At 35.0% G+C, this 27,876-nt stretch overlaps 1 pseudogene; it reads left to right on the top strand.

Annotated features, from left to right (window-relative positions):
* Window positions 1–68: 68 nt before the first annotated feature.
* LOC117331175 lies at window positions 69–27,776 on the top strand (annotated as a pseudogene).
* Window positions 27,777–27,876: the final 100 nt, after the last annotated feature.

Genomic DNA, 27,876 nt, shown 5'->3' with positions numbered 1-27,876 from the left:
GATCAAAATATTACGGTTAAGAACGGTTCTGTATGTTACACTTTACCAAGACCGGGGTAGGGTGTTGTATGCCGCTACCGCGAAATGCGTCACTCATAAACGATCAAATCACGGCGCACGTGTGATGGCGGGGAATATTTTGATCTGTCAAACATGAAAACAAACCAGTTTGTTTGAGTTCCTATCATCGAGTGTAAGAATGATACTATACTATATGATGTTGAAGACAGTGAGCAATTTCTATAGCACTGACATGATTTGAATCGTGTTCATATTTATACCCAAATTTCCGATTGACAGATCGACGAATAAGCGCACCTGCAGTTTTCAAGAGTCGTCTGCACACACGGATTTTGCGATATTGAATATTTCATTAATTTGTTTAGGACGTTGTTTAAGCAAACACGATACCGCTTTTATGTTAACGAACGACATATTTACAGTGTCAATGACGACTCAAAGATTTTAATTAGTTTTGTGTAATAAATAATAGGCATATAAGTTTATACAATTGTAATTATTTGCAAATTAAAATAAATAAATTAATGCATTGCATATAAAAAGGTCTAGTTGTTACATAATGTAATACTCAAACTATGTATTGTGTCAGTAAATTTAACACAACCAGAGACCTATAGTATATAGGTCTCTGACACAACTTATACTTCCTGTTTTAGCAAATTCAAGCTCGCACAGATCTATAGTGTCGCTTGGATATTGTATTAATTTGTAAGAGTATTTTTTAGTATTGTAGGGATTTATACAATATTATACCTTGTACCTTCTCAAATATATATTTATCATTACACGGATATAGAGAGTTAATGATTTGTAACACATTATGTGTATATTAAAGAAAAAATATTTAGTGTTACCCATGTACCATCATTATTAAACATTTAACAGGAATAATTGGAATTCTAGCCTCCATACTATTATCATCATGGCCCAGTTGTTCAAATGGTGATCAGGCTATAATCACAGTTAAACAACAATATTAAAACCCTGATATAATCATTTCTGGTAAAACAAACTTGATAAAATTTCATGAAACTATTAGGAGAAATGAGATTTCCACTAATCAAGTGATTAAGCTATTCACATTTTGAACAACTGGGCCCAAGTAGATACAGACATTTTGCATTATTAATTTTACATTATAACTCTTTCAGTACAGATGACAAGCTGATAGAATCTAAACAACTTTACTTTAGATACATACCAGCTGAACTCACCATGTCTGCCTCCCAGCGTAGTCTTGTGAGTCTGCGTAAAAAGGTGACGGAGAAAGTGGAGAATATCCGGGATCAGCGTCGCCTGCTGGTGGCCATTCTTGATGAATATATTGCAGAGGTGAGTATAAATGAAGCAGTAAATGTGAATGGGTATAAACTATAAAATCATGATTAGAATCTATGATGTATATTGAAATATACAACAGGAAGTTTCATCAATAAAATTACACTTGTTTTAACAGATATAAATCTGTTTTCCCTGTTATTTGTTTAAACTTTTTAATGAAATTATAGACTTGTTGTCATCAATACATTTAAATTAAGGTACTGTCTGATCAGAAATTGTCATGAGTTTGGTTTCATACATAATATTTGCCTGAAAAAGATAATGTTAAAAGTGAATGACCTAGTCTGTTTGCCAGAATTTTTAGGATTTCACCCTTTTATGTTTTTGTAGAGTGAGAGAGATGCTGATAGTTTACTTGCTATCACAGACAAAGGCATGTTTATGCAGAGTTTTGTGGACATCATGCAGAACTTGGACAGATGTTACAATACCTGTTTCCTACTTACCACAGAGGCTGAAAATCTCATTGGTAAAAATCAATTATGCATCTTAAAATGTTAAAATTCTAATAGCAGCTTTAACAGTAAATACAGCAGTGTCATAATTTTGTATCGACTTGTGTACCAAAGATACTAAAATAAGTTTACAGCCATCCAAAATATCCCAATTAAGTTAATTGACAGTGTTACATCCTGTTGAGAAATAATTTCTTGGTAAACAGGGTTTGTACTGGATATTTTATAGAGGTGTTCCGATTAAATGGGTTTCTCAAATGTTTGGATAAATTCCTGAAAATGACTTTTGTCCTTTTTAATTTCTATATTTCAAAAGGCTTTAGGAGATGGCTCAAATGCATACCTATGCTTTCACTTAACTAAAATGTGGATTAAACATTGACCTTACTTGGAAAGGTATAATTTTGTTGCAGAAGAAGCCCAGCGAGCAAGTCCTACATTATGTCTTCCTGTACCAGACTCGGACAAACTGGCCAAGCACATTTGTGAAGAGGATAGTTTGCTCACTGTTACACTGCCTGCTGCACAAATGAATACTGAGGACTCCCAGAAGAGGACAGAAAGCTGTCAGTCCGGCCTGCATAGTAGTCTCCCTTTACCAGGAATTGACCATTCCCCTGTTCACAATGTTAATCTGAATGAGAATGCCTCTAAACCAGCAACTCAGAAACATGTGTGGAACATTAAACCAGAGGATTCCAAAATGGGTATGACAGTTTATATCTTCTATAAGGTGCAATTATACCTTGTGAAAAGTGTAAGTTTGATGTAAGGGATGTTGCTGTAATTTCACAAGTTCGCCTAGATGAGGTGTTGTCATCATGTTGTGTATCAAAAGTAGGTCTATCGCATTTTTGGCCTTTGACCCACATCATTGGAGAGCTGTAATTTGCCAAATTGTCTTGTTTCTTATGTAATATTTTAATATGGACTTGCACCAGAAATGTTAGTAATATAACCGTTGTAAATGTCAAAGCATCTGACTAAACCTGTCTTTGATGTGAGATGATCCTATTAATCTGATTCATCACTCATGAGTGATGGTGGTAGATGTTTATAAGAATGCACATGTAGATGTCAATATACAAGATTCAAGTACAACATATGATTTTATATAATAAATGATGTTATTTTTGTGCCCTTTGAATTATTTAACAATCAAACAATGATCAACATAGTGCCTATCTGCATTTGATTCATTCATAGCGCATATCAAAGCATTTCCATGACGTTGATCAAAATGACATAACAATCATGTCATGTGATCTTGACTGCATCTATATGCTAATAGATGCTGCTCAGATTAGCATTGAGGCACTGGGAGACTGGTGCCAAATATAAACCATTAACTTCAATTACATTTGATTCTTCAGAATCCTGTTTAGATCTGAAGTATGTTTCCCCAACTGATGGTCGCAAGGTAAGATATATAGGTTCCTCAGTTTGGTGGTAAAGAATGTTTCAGTTAAATATCCAAATCACCCACAACATGTGTGGAATTGGTTAGAAACTTTCTTTTTTTCATTTACATATCTCAATGTAGCTTGAATAATCCTGAGTCTTTGGATAAAATACTGAAGATTATATTGGTAGGCCAGTGAGGCAAGGAACTTTTTATATTTTCAATAAGCGGGACCAATTCTTTTTTCCTGAAAAAAGGTGATGGTGCACTTTTAAGGGCAGATGTGCTTAATAGGTCAAAATCAGTATTTGCTAACAAAATTGGGCAAGTATGACCAGAGAAAAGACTTTCTTACTGTACTATAATATTGAAGGGAAGTTTATGTTAATACCAGTGTGTGTCAATCAGCACATCACATGACGATATGTAAATTGTTGATACCAGCTACAATGACCTCTTGGGATATGGCGCAATTAAGTGTTACATTTTGAAGTAGTCTTGTATGATAAAGTGTATAGAGTTATGGCCCTTCGATTTCAATTTCTGTCCTTGACATGTGTAAGTTTGTCACCTGGATTTCAATTTCTGTCCTTGACATGTGTAAGTTTGTCACCTGGATTATGAAATCATATATTTTAACAAGTATCATGACTATGTATTGAGTCAGTCTTCTGATTATGTATTGACACAGGCCTCTGACTATTCTGCGAATCCAAACACTGTACGGCCCAGGCTGGACATGGATGTCACCAATCGATATTTGAGGAGTATCATCAAACAAGCAGAAAAGGATAACATTGAAAGAACACATCGCAAACGTCGTAGCAGATCTCATTCCAAAGGTATATAATTAGGTTTATAAATAGAGAAAAATTCATAGCAAAGGAACGTGGAAGGATTAGACACTAGACAAGAAAATTCAAAATGTTCAAAAAGAGTTCAAAGATTCTTTCAGACATGTTAAAAAATGTATAGGCAAGTTGAGATTTAAATGTAAAATATATTAATAATAGCACTTTGAGCGCTTTAATAAATGACAATGGATATTTTGCCCATTGAAAGCTAGAGTTGCTTCCTTCAGATTATGAATTATCAGTTTTTATTACAATTATTACTAAATATTATAATAGTAAATATTTTATGATGTTATTAAATAGTCAAACAGCCAGTCATATTATGTGCTTTTTAGTATTCTATCATGCATAATACTTGGTTGCGAAAGAACATGTACACATGCAGCTTTATTAAAAAGTTACAACCATCAATTCATTTTACAATAATTGTCTTTTTAAGTTTTTGACAGGATATATGCTAAAATAATATTTTTTTCCACACAGGAAAACAAAATTTGAAAGGGAGCACAACAGCAGTATTAACAGGCGAAACAGAGGATGTTTCCAAGGATTATTCAAAGTGTCCTCAAGGCGAACAAAATCTTCAGAACAATGCCAAGGAAAATACAGACACCAAGGAAATATCTGTTGAGCATACCTGCAGTTCATTTAATCAGGGCACTGCTCATAACAATAATATGTCATCAGAAAACAGATTAACTGAAAATACAACCCAAAATAATGTTGTTTCACCTCGGAACAATGTTGTTCCACCTGAGAACATTGTTGTTTCGCCTCAGAACATTGTTGTTTCGCCTCAGAATATTGTTGTTCCACCTCGGAACGATGTTGTTCCACCTGAGAACATTGTTGTTTCACCTCAGAACATTGTTGTTTCGCCTCAGAACAATGTTGTTCCACCTCAGAACATTGTTGTTTCGCCTATCACCAACGATGATAATATGCTGTATATAGACAATTCTTTAAACACACTAGACAAAACAAACACCTCTGAGAAAGCAAAATCAGTGACCTTGGAAATAGAAAAGGAAGAAATTAAAGATGAAAAGAAGCAGTCAAACTTTGATATAAATACATGTGATAATATTCTGACAGAAACTGCATCTTCCCTTCATACATCCTCAGTAGCCTCATCGCAAACAGGGAACAGATCAAACACAGATTTAGTACCGGAACTGAAGTCCTACCAATCTGCAGCAGTAGAGGAAGAATCATATGGACAAGGGCCAACCCTTGTTTCTGTAGAGATGTGTGTAGGACAACCAGTCACTGTGGAGGTGCTGGAACCCACTTCTCCTTGGAAGTTCTTTGTCAAACAAGTTGGGTTTGGTCTAGATAAACTGATGGAGGAGATCTTGTAAGTCAAAAAGGCTTCATGTAATATGACATTGACACAAGGAAAAATATTTCAACAAAAACTTAATACCATAATTTTTTAAGACAATCTTGTGGAAAAATCTCTGTTAGCACACTTTTCTAGTGGTTATATTTCATTTTGAAAATGAAAATCTAGTGAATTTATGCTATTTGAAAATTCATTTTATGAAAAATGATTCGATTATCAAGGAATGATGTAATCATATTTAAAAGAAAAACTCAAACTTGTCATGCAGTTTGTTATTTAAATTGATATAAATTATAAAAGTTTGATTTTCACCTCAAATACCACCAAGTCACACATTTGTCTGTCTGTCACATTTTCTTATAGATTTTGGTGAAACTTAGTATTTATGTAACTTAAGTATTAATGTAACTTACATATGACATAACTTGAACTATTAAGATATCAAGATTGTTTGGTCAAAGGTCAAGGTCACTGATACTAAAAACAGAATTTTACTGTTGCACTCTGTCTGTAAAGTTTTATTTACTTATTTTTTATGAATAGTGACATGGGGAATGTTATGGCTTCATACTTTTCTTTCCCAACAAGAGTCATTTTGATATATTAACCTAAAGGTTTAGCAGGGAGTGAGTGTATTGTTTAGTCTTGTTTACATTCTCAAGCTATTATAACACTCTTTAACTCTGGCTGAACAATTGATATTTGTGTGTTTGTTGTAGTTCCTACATGATGAAACATGGAGAAGATAGAAATCTGATATTGAAACCAGAAAAGAATATGACATGCTTGGCTAAGTACTCGCAGGATGGACTTTACTACAGAGCTAGAGTGATGCAGGTGTATCCCACAAAAGGTAGACACTGTCTTGTCTATTATAAAGGACAATTTTGGAGTTCTAGTGTCTTTTCTTTTATACAGTCGAACTTCCCAAAGCCTCTTATGCATAGCACATGAATATTTGGCCGGCCACGTTTCATGTTTGCTCAGCCACAGGTAAGGCCGGTTTACGGAAGTGATTTTGGGTTTAATTGAACTGTTCTGGACACAAAATTGGTCCCGTATTCGGAATTCAGAGGGATCGGTATTGGGAAGTTTTTTTTTATTACTATAACAACGAAGAATCAATTTTGTTCATCACCATTTTGATTGATATCAAAAGGTGATCGATTTTGGGAAGTTGCACTGTACATACTGTTGGATGTGTACTGTATTACTTTAAATGGATTGTCACTTCATTGGTTCTAGACAAGCAATAAAATTAATCATTTTCTAATACAGTTTGCATTTTGAAATGTTAAAATTCTACTTTTCTTAAGCTCTACTTCCTTGTAAGGATTAGAAAATGGAAAGATTTATGTTTGATAATCTTTTGTGTATTTACTTTAAAAAATATGATGTAGATTCACATGACATACACTATATTTGTTTCATTTTGCATGTCTTAATGATTCACAATTTTCTCAGCTAGTTGGGAGTTTGCAAGTATTATCATTGAGAAACCTCCTTGTTAAAATTTCATAGTAAGCAGGTATACAAATCAATAATGCATAATATTTATACATTAACATAATGCATGCTTATAAGTTTATAATGAAAAGACATTATTCAAAAAAATTCTGACTATTTTTCATGACCATTAAGATTTCAAAATCGCTTTACACCACTATTCCCTATGTAACATTACCAACAATAAATGTACTAAGTAGTCCCCATTGTGTTATCACAGGTGAAGAGATTCCTGTAGACATCCTGTATGTAGATTATGGCAACAGAGAAGAAGGAACATCTGCCCACCTGCGGGAGCTTCCAGACAAATTCACCACTCTCCCAATACAGGCAGTACAGTGTGCTCTGGCCAAGGTAATTAGTCCCCCACCAGAATACTGGGGAAGGGCTATAGTTTTGAGTTGTGTCCGTCCGTCCGTCCGTCCGCCCGTCCTGTCCTTTCTGTGCAATTTCTTAACCGAGCTTTATCTCTTACACTTTTCCACATTGGTACTTCATACTTGGTGCATGGTTTCACCTAAATCAGGCAGTATGCAATGATGATGTGTGCCAAGAATAGGTCACTCTGACCTACATTATTACGTTGACCTAGGGTTCAACTAAATAAGGCAGTGTGTCACATGCAGAAAGTAGGTCACTCTGATGTATATTGTGACCTTTGACCTATATCAAAGAATAAATGCTGTCTGGACTGTATCTCTGACATGTCTTAACACAAGTACTTCATACTAAATAATGTGGTCATAACGCCTTTTACAACATCTGCATCAGTCATCTCCGTAGTATTACTGACGAAGTCGGTGATCTTGACCCTGGCGTCGTTTCAGCTCTCTCGGTCACGTGATTATAAATAAAAGCCATTGCTAAACATACATGTACTTTTTACACACAATTGAGACATCTAAGAATGGATTTACATCTCAACATAAACATCCATAAAACAACTCACATTATTCAGGCGAGGGGACGGCTAAATTGGTTCGTTATAGACAATATTTCGCTCTGTGAAGTTCGCGATATAATTATAGAAAATTACATAGAAGTGATAGAAGAATAGCTGGGGAATCAGTTTCCAATATCCATAAAATCGCTATAAGCGTGTTCATCCTTGACGTGTTTTACTGTACTTTAATTTCACATTGCAATGGGGTAGGTGGCTTATTTGAGGAGAAATAAAGTTATTTTTCATCTGTCTGATTTTATGTATGTTTAAGGTTGCACCAGTGAACAAGTACAACGTCTGGACAGAGGAGGACATTTCAGCTTTCACACAGTTTGTAAGCAATCAGAGCTTCAGTTGTGTGCTCACAGCTGGAACAGATGACGGTCTTCCACAACTAGTGGATCTGTACCTGTATGTCCCCCGCCCAACTGTCACCGGAGGGCAGCTCTATATTCACAATACCCTCTCTACAGTAAACATTGCCACCGTCCTTATCAATCAAGGTCGTGCACGTGACACTACCATAGCAGATCAGCTGGTAGCATTACACAGGATGTATCCTTCTGGGTCAAATTTGATGCAGTCTCGACAGGTTAAAGAATCAACGGATAGAGCACCACAAAGATCAGATACTTCTTCATCCAGTCTTTCTTCTACATTACCTGAAAAGGTTAAAATTCCTCGACCAATGAAATTGCCCAGACCTAAATCAGCTGCCCATAAAAACAAGGTGATGTCTGTGAAGAGCATTGTAGCTGCAGCCTCTTCTGTGTCTATAGAGGCTGGTGTTCAAGATACTGCAGTCAAACATACTGGCATTAGTTTTGTAGAGACATCCACAGACCACAAAATCACATCCGAGGGTGGTCCTCCACCGAAAACAGGAACAGAATCCAGTCTGCCAGAATGTCATGACATAGATTCAGGTGGACTACAGCAAAGAGGCTCTGAGGTTAGCAAGTGTCATGGCAGTTATCAGAATTGGGGAAAAGATCAGCAAACTGCTGCAGGGGTATGGGTCAAGAACATGTCAGTCAAAATGTCTCACAGCCCAGTGAAAGACAAGATGACCCAAACTTGGGAAAAACTAGTAAAGGTTGCCATGGTAGGGAAAAAGAAAATGCGCACTTTGCTATCTCAAATGAGAGTGTTCAAAATGTTCTCTCTGAAAATACAGGCACCACAATTACCACTGAGACTCAAAGCATAGAAGATTTCCTTGCTGATCTTCCTCTAGCCAACATAAAGATTCCTAACATTGTACAGACTGACGATCATCTGTCGGGGATATCGTCAGATTGTGGGTCTATACATGAAAGGGAGACATCGCAGGAGAAATCTTCATATAGGAACATTGACTTGCGTTCCAAATGCTTCAATGTAATGTTGTCACATGTCATATCTCCAGAACATTTCTACATACATATAGTGTCCGAGACTGTTGGAAAAACACTGGATAATATGATGAAAAATTTGAACCACCACTTCGAACAAATAGGGAGGAAACAATTGCAGAAACTCTACAGAAGTTACACACCAAAGATTAATGATTTGTGCTGTGCCCAATTTTCAGGAGATGACTTTTTCTACAGAGCAGTGGTGACGGAAGTTACTGAAAAAGACAGTTCTGCTATAAAAGCACATGTATTTTATCTAGACTTTGGTGACCGGGAGTGGCTGCCACGTTGGAAACTGTTCCCTCTTCCCGAGGAGTTCAAGGACACCCCTCCACTAGCTCTGAGCTGCTCTCTTGCATACATCAAACCTATTGTAACATCACAAGATAGAAAGGAACATTGGCCAGCAGATGTCACACAGGAATTTGTCACACAAGTTGGATTTGAGAGCCCCATACAGATGATAGTTCTCTCGGGAAGTGTTTGCTTTGACATGGAAAGGTAAGTTTGTTGCCCATTAAAGATATTGAGATGTTAAACTCTAGGGTTCCGGTAATCATATTGGACATTATTGATTTCATGTAGACTAAGGATTAAAAGTGTATTTTACATCTTAACAGATTAACAATTTTCTGTTTTTGTGTTCATGCTCACTACCCAGCATTCATATTTTGCAAATCATGTAACTATAATTAAGCTGGTAGTAAGTTTCCCAAGGGCTCAAAATATGCCAATTGCAAACATGGCAGGTTTTGATATATCCATAACTGGTTCTCAAAATTAGGGAACTGTAATATTTCTTTGATCTCAACAACGATGCCACAGAACTTGCCTAGATTTCATGTGTATACCTGGTAAATGAGATTTATTATGAAATAACTTCTGATAAGTGTTTTAACCTTACAATGTTACAATATCATTGATTTGAGTTGTGTTGTCTGCAATGTCTTCTCTACATTCACACACCAGGTATAATATCTTTATTCCCATTTGCTATAGTAATGCAGTAATGGATTGCTCTGGTATTCATAGTTGTTATGAATGCCAGATAGCTGCAAAACTATGTTGTTTATATCCAATGAAAATACCATGGCAAGGTGGTTCAAGGCTTGCATTTATGTTTCCTTTACCTTATTCTGCTGTCTTGTGAAGATTATAATTTGGTTGAAATCAAAATTGATCATTCATTACTGACCCTTTGCTTACTTTGATACTGTCCCTATGGCTATAATCATATGTTATAATTGCTGGCAACGTTCTATACAATCATATTGATTACAACTCTTACTTCTTACTGATTACTTCTTACTGATAAATTAATAAAATTGATTCTCCCTTTGTCTTTAGTTGACCATCAATAAACAACTGGCATTTTCCACTTCTCAAAAATCTCTGAACTGATATCAAAGTAATTTTGTCAATTCATTGGACCATGTTCCCTGGGAAAAAAACTAATAAAATCCATAGTACCCTCAAAGTTTGACATTTAAATGTTGGTTTAGTGCATTAGGCTCAAGTTCGAAGGTTGACTTTTAAATGTTTGTTGCATTAGGCTCGTGCTCCGAGTTTACTTCTAAATGTTTGTTGATATAAGTGCATTAGGCTTGAGCTCTGAGTTTTCTTTTAAATGTTTGTTGATATAAGTGCATTAGACACCAGCTCCGAGTTAACTCTTTAATGTTGTTTTAGTATTTGGTCTTCTTTTCTAAAGAAAGAAACTGATCTGTTTGTAATATAATCATGCATTTAAAGATGAAATTTGACAGAAATCCAGGTTGTGGGATGGTGGACATGGGCATGCTGAAAGTGTTCTTGGTTAGTTCTGAGAATGAGGAAGAAGTTTGTGTCAACATGGACCTAATACGTCTTGGTTTCGCCACTATTGACTCCAGCTACACTCAGGGATATCGGCCTACCAAATGGTATGAAAAGCATGCTTATTGATTCGGGGATTAATCTCGGACAGACTGTCCAAAATAAATAACTGTCTTTCGAGCTTAACATTTCTGGAGTAAGTTTTATTTCTGGAGTTAGATTTAAAGCATAATTTTTTGTTAGCCCTCCTTTCTTCCTGTTTTAAGGTGCTGTAATTCAGCACCTAGAGCCGCCCTTAGGGGGATAAAATCATTTGTTAGCCCTACTTTCTTCCTGTTTTAAGGTGCTGTAATTCAGCACCTAGAGCCGCCCTTAGGGGGACAAAATCATTTGTTAGCCCTACCTTCTTCCTGTTTTAGGGTGCTGTAATTCAGCACCTAGAGCCGCCCTTAGGGGGATAAAATCATTTGGAACTCCTCCAGGAATCTGCCATTGCATATTTCTACGACAATACTAAATAAGCGTGGGAACTATTTCTACACAAAAAACCCAAACAACACACTTCCCCCCTATGGGAAGTATTTGTTTGTAAGTTCATGATAACATTAATGCTTGTGTATTATTTGAAGACATCTACTTAGATAAATAAATTATAGAAAAAAAATGTATAAATCATAGACAATGACCTGCTTTATATCGCTTAGTATTATAAAAGATTTTTGCACAAATTATTGCGCTTAATGCACATCACAGGTCAATAAAAATGGCACTTTGATCACCCATTGAATACGGATTTATATTCGTACAATCAACAACCAGGTGGTGAAAGCTCAGATTGAAACTGTTTAGACTAGAAGTTAGATCAATTACAATCCTAAGAACTACAACAAATGATAGAAAGAGACAGGGAAAATACGAAAATAATACAGTAGAAAAAAGATAATGTAACAACTGAAATGCAAAAATCTAATGACTTGAGATCGATGGGCTTCTTGTTTGATGTTAACAAATAAAATTAAACATTTTTGTAAATTAAACTGAATGAAGTATCATTTATCAAAAAGGAATTGGTCTGACAGTATGTACTTATGACAGTAGTGTTTACAATGAACCATTTCCAGCACCATGTGGTCAGGAGACATCAATATGAATGCAGACTGAAAACTTACCATATGGTACTTTCATTAAGTTAAAAACAAAACACTTCTGAATCGATAAAAGGAATTCTTTGGTTGAAATCAGAATGTCTCTTATTACATGTCATCATATTATAAAGGTGAATATTCGCAAAATAAATAGTTGTCACCGTAACAAGCTGTCATGAAAAATTGTTAGTCTACAGCATATATCATCATATTACAGTCCTAATCAATGAATTAAATACAAATCTATTCTAAGTGGACTATTAATAACAAGCCTTATCTACTAGCCATATACATGTATATAAGCTACAACCTGTTCATGTGCAGGTGAGATAATTAGGTGGTCTCGGGTGGGACCCTGGATTGTGGCATTAATTATGGATGCTAATTATAATAATATGACACTTAACTGGGGTTAGGTTAAGCTTAAAAAAAATAATCGGGTCAAAAAAATTCAAATTAGTTATACATATCAAAAAAGTATTTACATTGTGGATTACAAAATTTAAAAAAAATGGTGTGTCGTTATATCTTCCATTGAATAATTCACAATGAATGCCAAAAGGAAGTCAAGAGACACCATGAGGAGGGAAAGTCAATTAATTTTCATATTCTGAGTTCAGTATATAAACGAGGATCTCATGGCAGCGGACCTCCCATTTATGGTAATGGAATGGCACGGTTATATAGCCTTACATTGACAGTATGTTTATACAGAACTACACTTCATTATCATAATGGACACTTTCTGTTCTAATATCTCATTATCTAAAAAGTATTTGCAAGTTAAATTCTGACAAAATAAAAGGTCTATATAAAGTCGGTATTCTAGTATTATTGTGTTAATTTATAGTATAGAAAGATATTAATTCTGTGGTTGTAATCATATAAATGCTGGTACCTACATATTAATAGTCATTGTCTATAAAGGGAGATAACACTAACATTTTTACCTGAAATGAAATGCTTGAGTGCACCCGGTCTATAATGTAGCCTAATTTAGCAAACAATAGAGCTGTGATGATAGACTAGACTAAGTGTACTTTGGCCTTTAATTGTCTTTAACTATTTTGGTGCCTGCCTTACCAAATTAAGCTTTGTCAGCTTCATGAGTTAAAACTCAAATTACCCTAATCAAAATAGACTAATTCAGAAGTTAGTTGAATTTTTTTTTTTATTATCATTATTACTATTTTTTGTTCTTGTTTTTAGAGGAAAGGGTTTATGCTTGTATATGATATACATTAATGTGATACGTATTTTGATTTTAAGAAAATAACTCAAATGTATTTAGGTAGCAGTGTACAGTAAAAATGCCAAATTCTGAAAAATATGGCACATGTTTTAGATATGTAAACATTGCCAGTTAACCTTACATATAACCTCTAATAAAGTATATATATTTGAAATCTGTACAACATTTGCAATTTTAATAGAGCTCTGAAGGATAAGTAAACTGATATTTTCTGTGATTTTTAGAGCTGTGAATACCATGGTAACAGCTTAACAAATTCTCAAAAATTGCTAAATATTATGATATTTGACCCAAAATGGCACAATTCTCTACACAATTTTTTTTCTGAAACCTATTTAAAATTAGATATCTCTATCCCAAAGACAGAATTAATCTTGTTTGGACATATGTTGTAAATTAAGTTTTTCCGCTATCTTACCTTTTCTGTGGGCTTCCATTTTGCGCTGTAGGCAAAACTAAATTTCCTGTGTAAACACACGTTCGGAAAATCCGGATATTTAAAATCCGGAACCAATTTATTGATTTTTGTTTTAATAAATGTGAAGCCTGTATGTACTACTTCATACTGAATATACCAATTATAGTGTACATTTATTTTTTCATTTTTTATGCATATCATAATACAGGAGTTATTTGCTTAACAAAAAAATTGCCCATGGCCAGGCTGTCTTACTGTGGTGTGCTACCTTAGCTCACTTGTTCCCACAGGGGCTTGGCACGATTTTCCAAATGATAGTCTATATATATCATTTGGAAAATCGTGCCAAGCCCCTGTGCTTGTTCCATGGGACATTGGGTATGTTAAGGTAAAACCAATTCATTCAATGACTAATGAAATCTTACATGGGTCTGTTCCATAGACTGGGATAAAATCCTACATGTGTCTGTTTCATAGACAGGGATATCTCAACCAGAATTGGGGGGGGTTTGGGGAAACTTTGGCTCAATATCAGAGCATGGTTTTAATATCAGAGCATGGCCTTTGGACCAAATGGTGGCCAGCCTTACTCTTACATAAGGGATGAGATATCTATTTACACACAACAGATCGTTGTTTGATTATTTTTCTGAAGTATACATTTTAATAAACAAATTCAAGTCAGAATAAATGGTGATATATACGTTGCCCAAACAACATAGGTTTGAGTCTCAGTGATTCCCCCTTTTCAACATTATTGTAAGACTTCACTTCATTCATCAGTTATGGCATTGCAAATGTCGGATGTCTTTCCCTATCCCTGTGTGAGATAGAGATACATGTTTCTGACACATCACAGGGTTATCCGGTGGTTGCTAGGGGAAAGATGAATCAATCTCACACAGGGGGTTAAAGACAGCTGGCATGCTCTATATGAAGCTGCTTACAATAACGTAACGTCATCATTTTACGTTGTGTAACCAAGTCACAAATGATGTCACAAAAGGTCATCAATTTTGACGCACATTCAAAGGAACATTGAAGATGGCATGATGAAAAACGTTCATAAAAACTTACGTTTGGTTGCAAGTATGTGAGAAAAATAATCAAACATGGGTCTATTCCGCAAACAAGGATGTCTCAACCCTCGTGTAACTTTGGCTGGCCAGCACTCGGCAAGCCTCGTGCTGACTGGCCAAACTCTTACACTCGGGTTGAGATATCCCTGTCCATGGAACAGACCCATGTGAGATTATATTAATCTCTTTCCTGGCAACAACAGAACCACTTTGTGAAGCATTAGAGAAATTAAACTACTGTTTGGATATTTTGTTGCAGTCCCCGGAGAAGTGGAGATTGGGGACTGGGACCCCATGGCTGAGGATTACCTGTCTATCAGAAACAGCTACAACATCGATGTTGATGATCCTGGAGTGGCTACTGTTAACTATCGTAAGTGGCTAAGTGCTGGCTTTTCACCACTGAATATATCAATATTAACCACATTTTTGACATTTTGGTAGAGAATTTGAATGTTTTTTACTAGTTAGACATGTAACAACTACTGATAAAGATGGGTAGTGTTTCAAGTTGTCATTTTAAAGGCTGTAGAACAAATGAGAGTAATAAAGACCCTTTGTTGAGCTTCTTGTTTCATATTTGCCATCAATCACTAGATGATTGGCACTTTAGTTTTAAAGATGATATTTTATATTTAATAAATCTGCAAACTTTATAATTTGATATTATAATTTGATTACTGAAAAAAAAAACAGAATTATTTTTAAATCCTAATGATACTGTTGTTTTCCTCAGAGGCACAAGATGAGAAGCAAATATGTAAATACTTTTCCAATAACAGCTGTTGGAGAGGAGACCGATGTCCATACAGACATGTACAGGTTACAGGTTAGTTATTTGTATGTAGGCGGGATGAGAGAAACCATTTGTACTGTAAACAAATTAGTCTATGTTAAGTTCACTATAATAATACAAACTGAGGTCGAAAATCAAGGTCATTAGGTCAAAAGGTCAAATTTTGTATCTTTTCACTGATGCACATTTTGTAATGACCTTTTTTATGACCTTTTGAAGCAAAGTGGTCTGAATTAAGCAAGGAGTCAACTGACAAAAGGTCAGGATCACAATCAAATTTTCTAACTTTTTCCTTATGCACATTTTTAGCCCACCATCATCAGATGGTGGGCTATTCAAATCGCCCTGCGTCCGTGGTCCGTCCGTCCGTCCGTCCCTCCGTCCATGAAACAATTCTTGTTATCGCTATTTCTCAGAAAGTACTGAAGGGATCTTTCTCAAATTTCATATGTAGGTTCCCCTTGGTGCCTAGTTATGCATATTGCATTTTGAGACCAATCGGAAAACAACATGGCCGACAGGCAGCCATCTTGGATTTTGACAATTGAAGTTTGTTATCGCTATTTCTCAGAAAGAACTGAAGGGATCTTTCTCAAATTTCATATGTAGGTTCCCCTTGGTGCCTAGTTATGCATATTGCATTTTGAGACCAATCGGAAAACAACATGGCCGACAGGCAGCCATCTTGGATTTTGACAATTGAAGTTTGTTATCGCTATTTCTCAGAAAGTACTGAAGGGATCTTTCTCAAATTTCATATGATAGGTTCCCCTTGGTGCCTAGGTATGCATATTGCATTTTGAGACCAATCGGAAAACAACATGGCCGACAGGCAGCCATCTTGGATTTTGACAATTGAAGTTTGTTATCGCTATTTCTGAGAAAGTACTGAAGGGATCTTTCTCAAATTTCATATGTAGGTTCCCCTTGGTGCCTAGTTATGCATATTGCGTTTTGAGACTAATCCGAAAACAACATGGCCGACAGGCAGCCATCTTGGATTTTGACAATTGAAGTTTGTTATCGCTATTTCTCAGAAAGCACTGAAGGGATCTTACTCAAATTTCATATGTAGGTTCCCCTTGGTGCCTAGTTTTGCATATTGGGACCAATCCAAAAATAACATGTTCGACAGACAGCCATTATCGCTAAATCTTAAATTTTATATATAGGTTCCCCTTGTTTGAAAAGGACTAGCTATAGAGGGCTGTTTCTGAATTTACACAGATTAGTAAGACTTAGAAGAAGGGAAAAGTAGAGAAAAGATCAATCTGACATGGAACCTATGAAGATCATTCAATGGTGGGCGCCAAGATCCCTCTGGGATCTCTTGTCTTTTTAAGATTATCGATGCAAAAACATTGAAGTTTTTTCAGTTGTGAAATATAAAAATATATCTCTAACTGTATGATATTTGTAGTCTATGATGCAATATAGAAACCTTGATATGTGCCAGCTTTCTTCAATTTAGTAAATCTAAAATATTTGAAAATTTAGTTGAATATAGGTATTTCAGATAGGTTGATATAGCTATAATAGGTCTTTAAAGCTGTACAGGTTGATAAGCATATTGCACTGGATATGGCAGCGGGTCAGTTTGATGAGCATAATCACAAACTAGCCATGAAAAGTAAACATAAACACAAAGTACATTCAATTTATAAAGCGTATGGATCCCCTGGGTCCCCGTTCAGATATATCGTGAGCACTGACTGGCACTTCATACTTGGGGCATTAATGATGCATTGATTCACCTACATGTAGTTGAGGTTTTGTGTCATGTGTCAAAATTAGGTCATTCTAACCTACATTTTTTAACGTTTGACCTTGACCTACATCAAAGAAAACAAAATTCCGTGCTCTATCTCCTGCACTATTTGACACTAGAACTTTGGGCTTGGATTCACCTAGTTCAGGCAGTGTGTCAGGGTAAATAGCTAGAGCACTTTTCCTGAAACTGTATGTGTATAGTGAAAGTACATACATTTAGTATGTTTCATGAAAGTTAATTACTGCAAACTTGTGGTGATGCAGAAATAGAGAAAGTTAAGTAGCCGCAAAAGAAAAATAGCTTACAGTATTAAGTAGATACACAAGTTTTTATGCAATTAACTTGTAATTTCTTAAAGAAACATAATTTCATTGCTTTGTTAGGTTTATTTCTTGTCAATTTGGGAAACTTGACCAGGAAAATTGCAGTGATAATAAAAAGAATGATCTCTGTTTGCTTGTCTGGGGTCATGGACTTCAGAAAATATTTGTTGGGGCCCATAGAAATTCTGGAAATATTGAAATTTTACATAGTGGTACCAGAAAATGTAGATTTATCACTGAAATTGCTCAACTTTTTTTCTGGAATGTCTCTGCACCATGTACATCAATTCAGGTTAATTGCAGGAGGAGTGACAATGGACAGGGAACCAGTGTATGGTGGACTAGATGACAGCCAGGTTGAGGCTCTGCTACCCGACTGTGACACCTGTGTAGCCGTAGAAATCGCCACAATCATCAACCCTGCCCACTTTTACATCATTTTGCCCTGGGGAAAAAGGACTCTGGACACACTACTTGATCCTAGATCCACTGGTAAGTGCAGGAATGATTAAGTTCAAATCTCTTTAACTAGAAACCAGTTACTTAATAAGTTTATTTACTGTGTGTTCACCAATAAATGAAAATTTGCCATAGTCTACAGTTACAGATGCTGAAACCTACCAGCTACAATAAATAAAAGTGGGAAAAGGCAGTGGTATGGTATTAATATAAGTAGGAGAATGAGTCAGTTTTTAGCCTAGCTACCACACCATCATCAGGGTGGGCTATTTCATTTGTCATCCCTCCGTTCATCTGTAAACAATCCTTGTTAACTTATTTCTCAAGCATGACTTGTATAATCTCCTTGGTCCTTCATTAGTTGTACCTATTCAGTTTTAAATATGATCAATAAAACAAAATAGTTTACAGGCAGCCATCTTCGATTTTGCCAGTTGAAGTTTGTTATTACTATTTTTCAGTAAGTTCTCCTTGAAAGTTTATCGCTATTTCTCAGAAAGTTTGCAATCACTATTTCTTGGAAAGTTTGTAATTGTTATTTCTGGGAAAGTTCATTCAGATCTTTCTTGGATTCCATATGAAATTTCCCCTTGTTATCAAATGATTAAGAGGGTGAGGAGAAAGAAAGGAAAAGTAGAGAGAAGATCAGTCTTGCAGGACCAATAAAGATAATTCAATGGTGGGCACCGAGATCCCTTTGCGTCAGTTTGCGATTTCTTTTCTCCACATTACCATAGTGATTTTCAATCCAACAATCGGGAGCAGGGATAATGCCACTTATTTTGGCTCCTTAATGTTACTTCTAATTTCTGTGTTAATTATAATGACAGAAGAAATTTATATAACTTGTACAAGCTAATTATCAGCCGCCCAACAAAGTTGGTAGGTGATATACAAATGGGTTCTGTCCATCTTTCCGCACGATATCTTTTGAAGGAATGATAAGATTTTGATGGAACTTGTTTGGTAGACTTATTACCTAAACCCCTCACTCAAGTTTGATTATCACCATATTCTGCACATATTTAATGAGGCTGCTGTGATCTGATTGGCTTATTGCTTTTCACGCAATATCTTTTGAAGGAATTATTGGATTTTGATAAAACTTGCTTGGTAGACTTATTACCTAAATACCTTGGTCAAGTTTATTATCGTTATATTCCGCGCCTGTTTAATGAGGCTGCTGTGGTATGATTGGCCGTTAGCTTTATGCACAAAATAACTTTTGAAGGAATGATCAGATTTTGATGAAAATTGCTTGGTAGACTTGTTTATGTTGATTACTCTCACATGAACTTGATGACTGAATACAAATACATGTAATGATTCTTCATACTATGTCATGTGTTTCATGTTTTTATGCATTTTGGCCACTTTAATTTCATGTAATACAATATTTGCATGGGTGGGGGGATCTTGATGACTATGTCATTGTTTTAGAAATTGTCATTTTGTCGTTAGATTGTGTAGATGTAGAACTTTTCTTATTTTACATTCTACAGATCCTGGAGAAGATGACGAGACATTAGATGAGCTAGTAACATCACTGCAGTGAGTATAAAAACAGTTTTAAATGAATGCTTAAAGCCTGAATTTTATAAATGCATCATGAAAAATATATCTCTCATATAATATAAGTATTGTCCAATTTTGCATACAGGTGATTTTATGTTATAGCGGTGTATTAAAAGTTTTTTATCCGGAGAATTCCTTTCGGTTTTTAACCATTTTCCAATCTCTTGAAAACTAAATAGGCTTTATAATAATGATAAGTAGTTGAATTTGTAGGTCAGTTGCTACTACTAATGTCAGTGTTTGGTTTCTACTGATAATATGTAAACATGTTCTGTTTTGTTTGTTGTCTATGGCGAGGTTACAGTGAAAATGTATTTGTATACCTTGTATTATTAAAAAAAATCCGTAACCTTTTTTAATTGTCACTTAAATATGATATAAGTCCTGTCTTGATTATATTTTATAAATGTGTCAAAATTTAAAAACAAAAACAAAACTATCCTGGAAATTGTCTTAGTTTGTAAAAACTTTCCTAGCAGATTTAGAAAATATTTATAAACAGTTACATGTAGCATTCATTTGATTTATATACCGTATTTGACCTAATAAGGGCGCCTACCCTAATAAGGGCGCCCCTACCTTTTTTCAAGGAAATAAATCTTTGACTGAGTGTCAAAATGGTGTCAAAATGGTGTTCAAAAGTAATAATTCATGTGAAATATTTTGCTACTTTATGTGTTCAATTTTCTTCAACAAATTAAGTAACTGAAACACATGTTTTCGCCACATTTTGTGAATTCCTACAGGCTACAGATGACATGTCGGTGCAAAGAGCACCCAAAACTAAACACACATACAAATAATAACTTACCATCTTTATTTGAAGATAAAGTAAAGACTTCATTCTTGTTGATAAATAACTTCTGTTCAGAACAGAAAGCTAGTAAAAGACATTGTAAATCAATTATTAGGTCAAAGAAAACGATGTCTGATATGATCTGGGAAATCACCTGTTTCTATAAATAGAACACAAAAGAGTTCCATTTGAACATAAATGGTGGAACACACGTTCTCTGGTCTAAAGATCAGCTGGCATGGTTAACAAGTTTACAGGAGTATTCAAGTGATGTTTAAGCTTAATATATGATAATGAATAGATATCTTCATCTGGAATATTTTTATGACTGAATATTTTACCGTTTCCACAACCTTGGGTATTCTGCTATAAGGTATAGTCTTGTTTCATAAAACTTCAGAATAACTAATCTTAATAAGGGCGCCCCCACTGTCAATTACCCGCGCCCTGCGCCCTTATTAGGTCAAATACGGTATAAATATCACAATTATTAGCAAATTTCAAACCTTGTGAATTGAGTTCTCATATTTCTATATGTGTATGTCAATATAATTTTCTACTTTGTAATGCTGTCAGTGTCATAATATATTGTCATGTGTATTGGTAGTTCTATGATCTGAGTGATATGGTTTGCTGTTAACAGGAGACGCTATGGAAACATGACATTTCCACAGAGGACATTAGTACATTATGCAGAGGGTGAGCTAGTGGTAGCTCGCTTTGCGCAAGATGGACGCTGGTATCGCGCCAAAGTCCTCTGTTCCGATGACAGAGAGCGAAATACAAGGATTCAGGTATATTTTGTTAATTTAAATATCCATCAACAATTTCTAGACAATAGCAAAGATGAAGATATATTCAGGGACATTTTACTTAATTACTAGTATGTCTCAATCTCCTTCGAATGAAAGAAGACATGATGCAATTAGTATTGTCCTTCTTGTTATTCTAATAATTTTTTTGTCAAGGCACTCATTTCTAACCTGTTGAAGATATCTGAACAAAACTTGCAATATACTTGTATCACCAAAACTTGGTGTGCAGTTCACACTGTGACCTTAACCTCAAGGTCAGCAGTCAAAGAAGTGAATTTTCCAAATAATTTCTTGTTCAGATGAAAACTTTTAAACCATTATAAGATATATCAATAGAAGTTGCTGTGTATCTTTATCACCTGCTAACAAGATGAATATGTGGTGTCTTAAATATTCCTCTCTATAATATGTAGTGGCTTAAATATCCTCTCTATGATGTTTGTTGTCTTCAATATTCCTCTATATAATATGTGGTGTCTTAAATATTCCTCCCTATAAGATGTGGTGTCTTAAATATTCCTCCCTATAATATGTGCTGTCTTAAATATTCCTCCCTATAAGATGTGGTGTCTTAAATATTCCTCTATATAATATGTGGTGTCTTAAATATTCCTCCCTATAAGATGTGGTGTCTTAAATATTCCTCCCTATAATATGTGGTGTCTTAAATATTCCTCCCTATAAGATGTGGTGTCTTAAATATTCCTCTCTATAATATGTGGTGTCTTAAATATTCCTCTCTATAATATGTGGTGTCTTCAATATTCCTCCCTATAATATGTGGTGTCTTAAATATTCCAGCGTTCGAATTTAACGCTCGCACACTCGCTAAATGAGAGCTGATTTTTCATTTTGCGAGTAGAAAATTGTGGTACTCGCATTTTTCTGCGAGTGCATATAAATCCTGGTAAAACAGACACACATAGTAAAACATCGACGAAAACTTTAAACAAAAACCGACACACAGACAATGCATTATTGGTGACGCTTGTACACAGCACTCGCTAGTTTCAAGCGTCTCAAAGACTACGATATACATGAATATATTGTAATGGAAAAGAAACGAGAGTTTCCGAGAAACAAAACGTGATGTCTCGCTAGCATGGCTGACATAATCAATTTTTTTTAAGTCAGCCGCTGCCGGAACATCAAATGAAAATATCGGCGAAAATAATGAGAGCAAGGACACATGTAGAGAAAGTAGCCCAACTTCTAAGAAAAAAGTGACATCATCCCAAAACCAACAAAACAAACTGTCGAGAAATGGGAACTGCATATTGACCTGGAAAAAAAACTTGACGATGATCATGTGCACGTTATTGAAATTTATTGCAAAACTTGCAAAGAATATAGTCCCGACAAGTCATCATCAGTAAATATTTTGTTCTTAATTAAAATTCTATCAGCACTTACTGTATTGTCCATTTTCTAATTTAACAAGTCAACTTCAGATATGACAAAAACAAAATGAAAATTTTAAACAAAAAAAATTCGGGTTTTTTTTCCAAATCACGAATATGTTGTAAAATCATGATGGACAGGGAATAGCATTTTAATTAGATAGAATTAATACTTATTTCATTATTAGTCAAAGATTTTATGAGAAATCATACGTGATTAAATCAAATGAAATGACTGATTTTTTTGATTTTTTGTTCTCTTGAAAATAAATTATAACATGTAAGTAATATATAGGATCAAAATCCTTCAATATTCATTGATCTTGAAGTTGATGATATTTGAAGGGAGTATACCCTGGCTTATATGAACAGTGAGTTAAATAAAACAAAAAACAAAACAAAAATTAATTGTATTTTGGCTCAAATAAAAACTTTATTTGAAGCAACTGTTCTTTTGTTTGTGGTTCTGAAAAGTAAAGATTATTCATCATAAAACATCTGTTATATTTAATGTTAACACATAATTTCAAAATTGCGAGTAAGTTTGTAATTTTGCGAGTTAAAATTTTATCCACTCGCAACAACGTGCGAGTTACTAAAAAAGTTAAATTCTACCCCTGTTATTCCTCCCTATAAGATGTGGTGTCTTAAATATTCCTCTATATAATATGTGGTGTCTTAAATATTCCTCCCTATAATATGTGGTGTCTTAAATATTCCTCCCTATAAGATGTGGTGTCTTAAATATTCCTCTATATAATATGTGGTGTCTTAAATATTCCTCCCTATAATATGTGGTGTCTTAAATATTCCTCCCTATAAGATGTGGTGTCTTAAATATTCCTCTCTATAATATGTGGTGTCTTAAATAGTCCTCTCTATAATATGTGATGTCTTCAATATTCCTCCCTATAATATGTGGTGTCTTAAATATTCCTCCCTATAAGATGTGGTGTCTTAAATATTCCTCTATATAATATGTGGTGTCTTAAATATTCCTCCCTATAATATGTGGTGTCTTAAATATTCCTCCCTATAAGATGTGGTGTCTTAAATATTCCTCTATATAAGATGTGGTGTCTTAAATATTCTTCTCTATAAGATGTGGTGTCTTAAATATTCCTCTATATAATATGTGGTGTCTTAAATATTCCTCCCTATAATATGTGGTGTCTTAAATATTCCTCCCTATAAGATGTGGTGTCTTAAATATTCCTCTCTATAATATGTGGTGTCTTAAATATTCCTCCCTATAATATGTAGTATCTTAAATATTCCTCCCTATCATATGTGGTGTCTTAAATATTCCTCTCTATAATATGTGGTGTCTTAAATATTCCTCCCTATAATATGTAGTATCTTAAATATTCCTCCCTATAATATGTGGTGTCTTAAATATTCCTCTATATAATATGTTGTGGCTTAAATATTCCTCTCTATAATATGTTGTGTCTTAGATATTCCTCCCTATAAGAAGTAGTGGCTTAAATATTCCTCTTTAAGATATGTAGTCAATAGAATATTCCTCTATATAATAAGTGGTGTCTTTAATATTCCTCCCTATGATATGTAGTATCTTAAATATTCCTCCCTATCATATGTGGTGTCTTAAATATTCCTCCCTATCATATGTAGATCTTAAATATTCCTCCCTGATATCACAGTCTGTTGTAAACTGAGAATAAACACACTCCAAATGTTACCCTTATCATGATCAATGTCTAAAAATTGTTAGGAGCTTTGATGTCAATGTTAGGAGCTTTAATGTCAAATTGACATCATTGTAGTTTCTTTAAGAAATTTTGTTTTGTTTCTCATCAGGTGTTCTACGTGGATTTCGGGAACAAGGAATGGGTATCAGAGCATGATATAAAACCCATGGAACCTCAGTTTCTACATTTACCTTTCCAAGCCATTGAATGTTTCCTTGTAGACATAGAACCAACTGGTCATGCAGATCATTTCTCACAGAAAGCCAAGTAAGTAATAAAGAGCAGGATTCCATAAAAGCCAGGAGTAATTTTAAAATCAATATCTGGCAGCATAATTCTGTACATTTTTCGAGAATTTCTTTTAGAATTTATTCTAGGGATAACCATCACACTATAGCTAGAGATTTATGTGGAACCTGTGCAGGGTTAGCACGGGCCTTGAGAAAGCCTTGAATTTCACCTTGGGCCTTGAAAAGCCTTGAATTTCACCTTTGGCCTTGAAAAGCCTTGAAAATTGGTTTACAGCCTTGAAAAATCCTTGAATTTTAAGGTTTCATTAGAATAAGTGAAACCCTGGTCACTGATCATTTGGATTCAGTTATAAGTTGCTTTTTTGTTCTCTTGTTCCCTCTCAATTTTACTTAGATGATGCGTAAAATGGGCCTTGAATATTTAATTTAGACATTGAAAAAGGCTTGAAATGGCCTTGAATTTGGTTTGACATAAACCGTATGAACCCTGCTGTGACCATATAGCCTCTATTTTGACTCACTGATCACGTGAACAGACATGAATGGAGCATGTGATTGCTAATTTTCACCAAATCTCATAAAATCTTGTTGAAAAAACTACCAAGTTTGTAACCAAAAATGGCATTGGCCAAAATACTGGAGGGAATAAGAAAATGCAGGAATTTAGGCTCTCCTTTTAGGGGGAATAAACAGCTTGAAATTGTCTCATGCAGCTGGGCGGTATGGCATTTATGAAAATTGTGTGTAAAAATTAACATCAGTATCTGGTAATACTTAATTGGTGCTTGGGCCGGTACTTAATAAGAATAATTCAATTCATTTCTTTGTTTTAAGAGATTTTTTTTTTTTTTTCAGGAAAATGTTTCAAGAAATGACTGACGGCAAGACTCTGGTAGCTTACGTCAAATCTAGGTGAGTGTTTTTATGTACATTAGTTTGACACCAGTGTGTAATTTGTATTATATTGTATGTAATGGTATTGAAAAGCTTTTAGCAACAGTTTTGTACATGTATATGTTTGACATCAGTGTGTAATTGTATGGATTTATCATGTTGTATGATTGATGTTGCAGGTCATGGAGTGGCTGTTTGTACATAGACCTGTTTGACACAAGTGGAGAGGAAGATATCAATATTGGCAAGGTGCTCATTGCTCAGGACCAAGCCCAGGTACCCAGGCCCCATTCGGAAACAAGCCTGACAAGTCGGTCAGGCAGTGAGGGCTCCCTTCTCCTCATTCCTGGCTGAGACAAGACAGTCTGGTAGTGAAGGCTTCCTTCTCTTCATTCCTGGCTGAGACGAGCGGTCTTGTACTGACTTGTAGTGAAGGCGTCCTTCTCATTTCATGCTTAGACAAGTCAGTCAGTGAGGATTCCCTTCTCTTCATTCCTGGCTGATTCTGTCCTCACTGAAGATTTGGTTCAAATACTCAAGACTGTTGAATTCTGTGATTCTTGGATTTGTGATCTGTTGTATCAATATGATGACTTCCCCCGTCATCATTGATATTTATAATGATCTTATATTGAATATCAATGTCAAATTGTTATAACCCAATACATGTACCTTTTACGTAGTCTTTTTGATGTAAACAACATATGATGGTGCTTGATCTTGTCTAATGGTGCTGTATTTCACTATCATGCTGATATCGTAATGTCCCAATAGTTTGGACACAATTGAATGACATATTTAATGTGAGGTGGGTAGGGAGTGTGGGTAAAATTGATTTCATACTTATTTACAGAACAAGGCTAGGTACTTGATTGGTAGTCGCGATTCCAACTTTTTTCACTTCTAAATTTTTTTGGAAAATTTTTGAAAGTTCATTTAATAATAAATGTATCAATTTATATGAATAAGGTTATGAATTTCTGATGTCAAACACTTGATCCTGTGTTAAAGCCATGGAAACCATTATCTCCCGAGGTTGTACAATTTCCTGTTGTAAAACACTCAATCTTTTGTAGGACTTATCATACCTGGAGTTTTAATTCCTGTTGTACGACACTCAATCTTTTGTAGGACTAAATCATACCTGGGGGGTTTAATTCCTGTTGTACAACACTCAATCTTTTGTAGGACTCATTATCATACCTGGGATTTTAATTCCTGTTGTACAACACTCAATCTTTTGTAGGACTCATTATCATACCTGGAGTTTTAATTCCTGTTGTACAACACTCAATCTTCTGTAGGACTTAATCATACCTGGGGGTTTAATTCCTGTTGTACAACACTCAATCTTTTGTAGGACTTATCATACCTGGAGTTTTAATTCCTGTTGTACAACACTCAATCTTTTGTAGGACTTATCATACCTGGAGTTTTAATTCCTGTTGTACAACACTCAATCTTTTGTAGGACTTATCATACCTGGAGTTTTAATTCCTGTTGTACGACACTCAATCTTTTGTAGGACTTAATCATACCTGGAGTTTTAATTCCTGTTGTACAACACTCAATCTTTTGTAGGACTTAATCATACCTGGGGGGTTTTAATTCCTGTCTTTTGTAGAACTTACATCTTATATTATTCCTGGTGACTTATACATATTTAATTCCTGTTGTCAAACATATTTGTGGAACGAGAAACACAAATACCATGATCTGAATATCTGCTATCCATTAATTAACCTTCTGCCAAACAATAGCATGAAATGCTTTAATACAATAATGCTGTTTCAAATAATAAAAAAAAATCTTTCTGATCATTTTATAGGACCAAGTTTATACAGTTATAGACTGACAATAGAACTGGAAAAGTGGATGTTTGTCTTCTGTAAAGTACTGGGAAATGCAATGTTTTAGAAATAAGACATATAGAAATGGTACCTTGGTTAATGAGAGTTCAACATGGAACCATTAGGTTACACACACATATTTCATTTAAAAAGAGAGGGGGGGGGGGGGGGGGGGGGGGGGGGGGGGGGGGGGGGGGCACTTCTGTTCGTGTATCAACTGCTATACATATCAAATTAATAAACCCTTAATAGAGAGATTAG

The sequence above is a fragment of the Pecten maximus genome, chromosome 7 (assembly GCF_902652985.1).
Source record: "Pecten maximus chromosome 7, xPecMax1.1, whole genome shotgun sequence".
NCBI lineage: Eukaryota > Metazoa > Mollusca > Bivalvia > Pectinida > Pectinidae > Pecten > Pecten maximus.
This window is presented reverse-complemented; position numbering and strand designations above follow the sequence as displayed.